We start from the raw sequence: 9,084 nt of genomic DNA, 5'->3' as shown, positions 1-9,084 counted from the left end.
AAAAGCAATGAAGATTGAAGTGGTACCATTATACAAGCGACCTTTTTTGCTCCAGAAATTATTTGTCACCACCATTCTCAATGCATTTTTGCCAGCGATGAACGTTGGTTGTGCATGTGCGTCAGGAGCGCGCTTTGTCATACGAAGGTCTTTCCAAAAGAACATTAGTCGCGTGCTCTCGTGTAATGAATGAATGCGTGAATGTAGGATTGACATGAAATTCTTATAGATGAACTAAAATGACCGAAAAATCGGCTGAAATGATTTAAATAAATAAAAAGTAAATGATTTAGCATGACTTTAATGAACTGATGATGGATTGAATGACCTTAAGGAGTACTTGAATGCGTAAAAATAACTGGAATCCTTCAAACACAACTTGAATGATCTGGAGAATGACTTGAATGGCTTTGAGACTGACTGGTTGTAAAGTGGGTGATCATTTTACATTAAATTAGTACAGAAAACTGATCCCACTTTATCTCACAAATTACAAACATAAGTGCAGCATGTAGTAACAACAGATACTACACTTTGATCTTGACCAAAAGGCCAAGAAGAGGGTGTTTGTTTGCTCCCCTACCGAGCAAATAAGGCACAAGGCCGCTTTTTAATGTGAGGAGCGAAGAGGAAATAGGGATCAACTCCCCGGGGAGTAGGGGAGCTGGATAGTGACAATTGGTATGAAGAGTTGCCCCCACATATGGTCTTTGCTTGCAGTATCTGCCAGAATAGATACTACACTTTGAGATATTAAATCTTTTATTCATGTTAAAAAATACATTCAAAATTAACGTTGAACAAAAAAACTTTGATCTTGGCCAAAAGGCCAAGAAAAGGTATTTATTTGCTCCCCCACCGAGCAAATTAGGCACAAGGTCGAATTTTTAATGTGAGGAGTGAAGGGGAAATGGGAACCAACTCCCCGGTGAGTAGGGGAGTTGGATAGTGACAATTGGTATGAAGGGTTGCTCTTACATTGACCAAGGTCTTATATTTGGGATTGCCCCCACATATGGTCTTTGCTTGCAGTATCTGCCGGATCAGCTAAGAACAGCATCTATTAACAACAGACCTTTGATCTTAACCAAAAAGGCCAAGCACAAAATTGTGACGGACAGACAGACCGAGAGACCGACCAACCGACGGACCTACGGAATTACTTAAAAAATAAAGCTTCCTATTATTTAAACTCAAAAAGCTGAACGACTATGAAGAACGACTACGAAGATGAGAGTTTTATCATAAAAAGCGACATTTTGTGTATCAGAATGTATTTTTTCTACATAGTAACTACTCTTTTCAATGTAATATTCCCAGAAATTCAATGACACATATCTTCTTCTGACGTACGGGATTGCGCTCCCAGAGTTTCACACCGTCAATATCTGCGACAAAGAGATGAAACTTCCAGGTTATGAATGTATATGTTTAGTTATAGTGACTATACAATGTGCAATCCCTTCTGATCCATTTTGGCGGAATTAAAAATAGGAGACATTACTTAAGGCATGCCCTCGTAATATCTTCATTCTTCGAAGTGATAGTCTTTGGAATTCCCTCTCATATTTTCATGACTGTTCTAACCGGCAGAAATGTGTGTTTCTATATTTTTGCAATGGATATTTATAATTTTTATCATCTTGATTATTCGAACGACTTTTCTCATCTGAATGTTTACATCATCCTTATGTTCAGTTGTATCTTAACAAACCGGAGTTCTTATTGCCGAACTTGTTAATCCCCACGGAATTTCGAACGGAACCCTTTTATTTGATCCCTGGGGTTATTACATAGTCAGGGAAAGAAGGGTGATATATATATTCTCCAAACAGCACCAGATAAACGTATAAATTGTATGTATTTTTGTTTAGCCAGGGGATATGATATCGACGTATAAACTGTGATGTTGTATCAGAGAGTTATCACACATGTATATATTACAGTTCATATTTACATAAGGTATCATTTTTTATAAGAAGAATAATATATGCTTCATAGCTTTTCTTCCTTCAAGAGTTCTTCTATATTCACTTGCGTAGCTCTGTGACGAACCATGAAATGACCAACATCATAACCAATTGAGACCTCTGTTCTTCCTTCTTTTGTGAAACCACGGAACAACACTTTATATTTTTAAAATATAAATTTATTTCAGCTGTCTATAATGGTCTTCCTGGAGTCTGCATTTCGTGTCTAAATGCTTGTTTTTCACAGCCTCGCTTCCTGGCTTTTTGAAGCACGTCTGTTCACTTCCGTAACCAAACTCAAACTCTACTCCTTTCTCAAATTTCCCGACCTCTTGACCTCAGTTCCGTTACGTCATAATTTAAAAAGCACACGGATCTCGACGTGAGACGTTTCCATGAATGCCGTCTCAAGGTCATTTTGTTTTTTTAACCGAGCTAATTTATGTAAACATCCTCAGCTAAAACCCATTGCAAAACTTTATTCTGTAAACAATAAATTATTCCCAATAAAAACTATTTTAACATTATCACTGAATAGATAGTTAAATAGATAGATAGACAAATAAATCGATAATAACTAATTGCACTTTTAACCATGTTATTATCTAACAGGGCTAGCACCCCTGTTTCGTCAGCAATGACCTGGTAGAAGGTTTTAGTAATTTGCAATTGTATCACCCGAACTTCAACCTCCAGAAGAGCGTACATTGCAACTGAATTTTCTCACCTCCTTTGTTCGTTATACCACAAGCTGTTGACGCGAATTCTCGAGCTCGACTGAAATATTCCCGAGTTCGACAGAATGCATCTGAAGAAGATCGGAGGTTACATCAATCAAAACGTTGTGCGAATAACATTTAAGATGAGAATAGTAATTCGCATAATACAAACAATACAAATTATGTAGAAATTGTAACGCAATGTCAATAAATATTTTGTTACACAAGTCTACGCTTACAATGACCTAATAAATAAAGTCCCTAACTCATAGCATCTCCCTTACGCTTGAGTGTTATGTGTCTTGTTTGGGGTAATTTAACTAAAACTGATAGACGGAGAGATAGAATAGAAAATAAGAACCTCACGTTTATTGGCAACAATTGAGAAAAGACCTCCATTTTGTGAAACAGAGTGCGGACGCATATGTAAATAACGAGTCGTGTGCGAAGTGACGTCAAGGCAAGGAAAAAGAAAATGACTATAAAAGAATATGTGTACAGACCAACGATAACGTCCACGTTAGAGAGACGATCATGTTCAGGATCAACGTTTTATTCAGGGAAATACCTGGAAATAAACGTTATTGTTTCAACGGTTAATAAGTGAGTCGTGTTATTATTATTTTCTGTTCCTTGCGACGTGCTCTGCTACAATGTGTTGGGTGCCGAAAATGTACCTGTTAACCTGTGTGTAAATGTATGTAACGTTACAAATAGACTGCATGAGAAGTGTGAGACAGACTTCAGGAATTTTTATTTACTCTTTTTCAATAATGTTGGACGCAAAGGGAATACTATTTGAGATCGTGTTCAACAGGGGACTATATGAAGAGTTGAGCTCCGGAGTGTCTGTTCGCGTTAGATTTAAACTTCTGCAAGTTGATATAATCATGCAAGCAAGAAACAGGAAGGGAATTCCAAATCTCGGGAAGACACTATTATAATTGAAGACGTCCCAACTGGGATCTCAACAGAGAATGAGTGAAATTTGGATGCTTAACGGGTTAGTGGAGAGTATGCACGTCGAGGGGTGCAATTGGTCTACGTTCATCAGAGCACATTCTCTTAAAGTACTTATCAAAAAGCAACAGGGATGCAACACTGCAACGATAAGACAGAGGTTAAAGCTTGGCCGATAATGCGAAACCTAGTTTTTTTTATAGGACGCCATTTATCAAGGCCCAGAGGCCACTTGAGGATAAGAATGAAATTGCGTACAATAATCAATGGGACAATATCGTAGTAATCGTTAGTAGTGGAAATTTGACAAATTGGATTATTTAAGGAGAACGGCCCATCAAGAAATTCTTTGCGTTGGACTTGAAGACGACCATATTATAGTCAGCCGGAAAGCAGGGAAACAGAAGAGAGATCCAAAGGCGTGCAGTTCTAAGAAAGAAGTTTTGTTCATGGAATCTACGACACATTTAGATTTGAGAGTCCTTTTAACTAGAGAGACTACTTGTATGCGAACCAGCCCATATATGGAATCAATACTCCAAGCATTGGTGAATCGTGGCTTTGTAGAAATATAGCATACTCTCTGGTCTGAGCAATTTTCTAGCATGGTAGCAGGGATAACCTATTTTGCAGCAGACTTGGCAATGTCCTTAATTTATTTGTTCCAATTCATGTTGCCCGTGAATGTTAAGCTGTGGGGTTAAAACGATGATCTCTCATGTAGAAATGCAACAGTAGTCATGGTTATCGATGGTTTAAAATATTTCTCATAATTGTTGAGGAAGTAAACTTGGTCTTAGAAGCATTAAATTTTATCGTCCATTTATGGTTTGATTTCGATAAAGACTATAGAATCACGATTGACAAGAAAGTTGCGGAATTTTTAATTTTGATTTCAAATAACGTATTTTCAAATAAGTTTTCGTTATAATATCTTTACTTGATATATATTTTTAAAGTGCGTTTTTTGCTCTATCTAATCGTTTAAATTACAATCGTTTTTGAAATAATTATGTCTTCTTTTTAGAACGTTGAATACAAGATGGAAAAAAAGCAAATTCACACAATTTTCTTATTTCAAATCAAGCTAGGCCGAAAAACTGCTGAAAATACTAGCAATATCAACGAAGCGTTTGGCCTTGGAATAACTATGGAACATATAGCTCAATGGTGGCTTAAGAAATTTCGTGGCGGCGACGAGTCTTGAAGATGATGAACGTAGTGGTCAGCTATCGGATGTTGACAACAGTCTATTAATAGCCTTAGTCGAAGCCAATCCATGCACAACTGTTCGAGAACGTAGTGTTTTGCCCAGGGACCAGTACTGAACGCACAGCCCAATGGTTACTTAATAAATTTCGACACGGCGACGAGAGTCTTGAAGATGAACGAAGTGGTCGGCCATCGGATGTTGACAACGATAAATTAGAAGCCCTACTCGAAGCTAATCCACGCAAAACTGTTCTAGAAAATGCTTCTGATTAAATGTAATGTATACGACGATTTCCAACCACTTGAGAAAGATTGGAGAGACAAAACTACTTGATAAATTGATACCTCACGAATTGGGCAGCAGCCAAAAGAAACGTCGTTATAAAGTGTCATTCCCCCTTCTTTTACGCAACAAAAAACGCGTTTCCTAACCGGGTTGTGACTTCCGATAAAAAGCGGGTTCTTTACAACAATTGACGACGCTCAGCTCAGGGGTTAGACGCTAGACAAAGCTCTACGACACTTCCCGAAGCCAGAGTTGCACCAAAAGAAGGTCAAGCAAACTCTTTGGTGTTCTGCGGCCGGTCTCATCCATCACAGTTTTTTTTAATGCAGGCGAAACTATTACGGCGGTGAAGCACTGTCAACAAATGGATTAAATGCATCAGAAACTTTGACAACAACACCCAGCATTAGTCAACAGAAAAGAACTAATTCTCCTCCAAGACAATGCACGATTGCACGTTGCTTAACTGACCCTGCAGATGTTGAACTAATTGGGCAACGAAAATCTACTTCATCCGCCATACTGTCCAGATATCTCACTTACCGACTACCACTTTCTGCGTGAGAAATGCTTAAAAAACATAAGCGATATTAAAAACGCCTTCAGTGACTTTATCGCCACCAGAATGCAAGATTTTGATGTTATTGGCATGAATACCATTGTTTTGCGTTGGCAAAAGGGCATGGGTTCTGATGATGCTTATGTCGATCAATAATGTTTTTGTTTGAGCCGCTATATGTTCATATGCATTAAAAAATTAAACACCGCAGGAACTTTCTTGTCAGCCTGATAGCTTTTTTTTATTTATGCGAAAACCGGATTTGCAACAGGAAAGAAAGTGTATTAAATAAGTTTGTGTATTACGAGTGTATCAAAAGACGAACGCATAAAATATAATGGAATATCCTTATTGTTAGGTATGATGATGAAAATGAACAGCCGCTTCCTGTCAATCTCAATTTGTGCTAGTTTATATTGTTATATATGGAAAGGGACAGATCCCAGTAATTAGAGGACCGACGTAAATAATATTTTGTTGATTTTATATGCCGGGCCATTCAGCTTGTACGATAATAAAATTCCTCTATGCGCTTGTTATGTTCAGTTGTATTAGGCGTTAACTTTGGTCAAAATCGTCTGTTCCTTCTTTCCTCGGATTTTTTTCGATTATTGCTACTTATCGAAGACATTCTGATACAAAACCTATCTAAGAACACTGCCAGCTACATGAAGTGCATTTACAGTGAGTGGAATTTCATAGAAATCGGCCCAGCCGTTGCAGAGTGTACAAAGAATGAACACACACACACACACAGAGTTTCTTATGCATAGTAAAAGAGATGTTTGAACAAACACGTATCCTTAACAATCACGCACATCCCGGCTTTCCGTCTACGCACTGAATAAAGACACATTCCCTGGCTTCCAACTATGCACTGTTTATTTAGCCAATGGATGTATTTTGTCCGATGCGTTTGTAGGCGTTCTTAAATATGCCCAGAGTTAATCAGTCGGATGTTATATTTTTAGCCAGCTAAGGTGTATGTGCGTCAATTAGCGTCATGTTATTTTTCCGAGCTGTCTTTGAATTAATCAGCCGAGTGATATTTTCCTCATCACGTGTTATCCATGAAACTCCAGGGAGAAATCTATCTATCTATATATATATATATATATATATATATATATATATATATATATATATATATATATATATATAAAAGTGAAAATTTCTCTCTCTCTCTCTCTCTCTCTCTCTCTGTGTACATTTCCCTACCAAGTAATTATATCAGTTTTCAGTCGATAGACTCGAGATCTGACAGAAGGAATATTTATATTCGGGGAAATCTTTTTAATCGATTTTCGCCCAGAAATTTGGCTGTCAATGGGGTTAAAATAAAACGATTGGTCCTTTGAAAACTGTACCAAACACCTTCGCCAATATTGGGTCACTGGAAAGTTTAAATGTAGGTTATTTGGACATGGATAAAACTTTTAAAATTTTATTTGGGCCCCAAACAATAAATGTTAAGGGGTTAAAATTGGGGTCAAAGTAAAAAAACATTTGACCTCTGCGGTCTCTACCAAATTACTCAGCCAATTTCTGGTGTAAATATTTGAAATTTTACATAAAGGGTATTCAGAGATAGGGCAAGCTTTTTAATAGGTCTGGGTCAAAAATTTGAGGTGCCACGAAGTCAAAGTTTAAAAGATTTGACCTTTGCAGAGTCTAACTAACTACTCAACCAATTTTGCGCGTCGAAACATTTGAAAATTATACATAACGGGTATTCACATACGCGGCAAGCATTTTAATCAGTTTTGGGGCGAAAATTCGGCTGCCAAAAGGTCGAAATTAAAAGAGTTGACTTTGCAAATTCTACCAAATTCCTCCACCAATTTTGAGTCTAAAGACTTGAAATTGTAGATGTAGGTAACTTGGACATAGGTAAAACTTTATTATTTTTATTTGAGACCAAAATAATAAACGTTAAGGGGTCAAAATTGGGGTCAAATTTTTAAACAATTACTTCTGAAGTTTCTACGAAATTACTCAGATAATGTTTGGAGTAAACATTTGAAATATTACATAAAGTGTATCAACAGATGGGGCAAGTTATGATTAGTACAAAGGGATCGAGCAAAGCCGGGATGAATTGCAAGTAGTAAATAAGGTTGGTGTTAAGAGTAATAGTAAATTAATAGCAAATAATTTTGGGTTTGAGATTAATAGTGAATTAATACTAAATAAGTTCGAATTTGAGAACAATAATAAATTAGTACCAAATAATTTTGGGTTTGAGATTAATACTGAAGTAATAGTAAATAAGTATGGAGTCGAGAGTAATAGTAAATTATTAGCAAATAATTTTGGGTTTGCGATTAATAGTGACTTAATCTATCTATTATATCTATAAAAGTGAAATTGCTTGTGTGTGTACACTAGTCTGTCAATTTTTAGTCTACAAACTCGAGATTTGACATAAGGGGTATTGAGATTTGGGAAAATATTCTTAAAACGTTTTGCGGCCAGAAATTTGGCTGTCAAGTGGTCAAAGTTCAACGATTTGAATTTGAAAACTCTACCAACCTTCTTCGCTAATTTTGGGTCTGAACACATTAAATTTTAGATGTAGTTATCTAGTCATGAGTACAAACACTTTATTATATATATATATATATATATATATATATATATATATATATATATATATGCATATGAAGTTATTAACAGTACACAGAGCTAGAGCAAAGCCGGGCTACACTGCTAGTATATATATAAAAAAAACAATTTCAAGCATAAACGATCATCACACCTTTGTCGCACATGACACCTATAAAACCTTATTCTTGAGTTGCTTCCGAAACTTGATAATCGCTAACTCTATTGTACTAAAAATAACACAAAATAACATTCGTGCACATTATACGAAACCGTATTAAGTTAGTATTAATATTGGATTTATATTAATTAATTACTTTACTACATGGAGAGTAGATAATACAGTGGATGTGTTATCGGCAGCTCCAGAAAATCTCGCTTCTCCTATTTTGTCATTCAGTCCTCATGCAATGAATGATTTTTCTGACAAAGGGTGAAGAAAAACCTGCTTAAAGGTGGGTAGTACTTGGTGACCAGTAGTCTGAGATGTCGGAAATTTTTCTTTCCCTGTTTGTCCTTGTGGCCATGTCACTAGTAAGGGTGCTGGAGGTAAACGTTTTGTCTGAGCTGACGTTATCCGCCTGATAGTCAGGGACCCGAACCTTGGATTAACCACTAAGGAGGCTGTCCTATCAGCAGGCGCAAAGTACTGGGACTGCTGTATTGCCATTTGGTGAGTGGATTCTGGACCATGCAATAGCCTCTGGTGGGGCCTCTCGATGCCATACTAGTGGGTAATTGTTACGGCTTTACCTTTTAGTGTGCTGAAAAAAA

The 9,084-nt window shown here is 36.8% G+C and overlaps 1 pseudogene; it reads right to left on the bottom strand.

Moving 5' to 3' along the window:
• Positions 1-419: 419 nt before the first annotated feature.
• On the bottom strand, positions 420-564 carry LOC145258514 (U2 spliceosomal RNA; annotated as a pseudogene).
• Positions 565-9,084: the final 8,520 nt, after the last annotated feature.

Source organism: Euprymna scolopes, chromosome 33 (genome assembly GCF_053919585.1).
Source record: "Euprymna scolopes isolate OS-2025 chromosome 33, ASM5391958v1, whole genome shotgun sequence".
NCBI classification, from domain to species: Eukaryota; Metazoa; Mollusca; class Cephalopoda; order Sepiida; family Sepiolidae; genus Euprymna; species Euprymna scolopes.
This window is presented reverse-complemented; position numbering and strand designations above follow the sequence as displayed.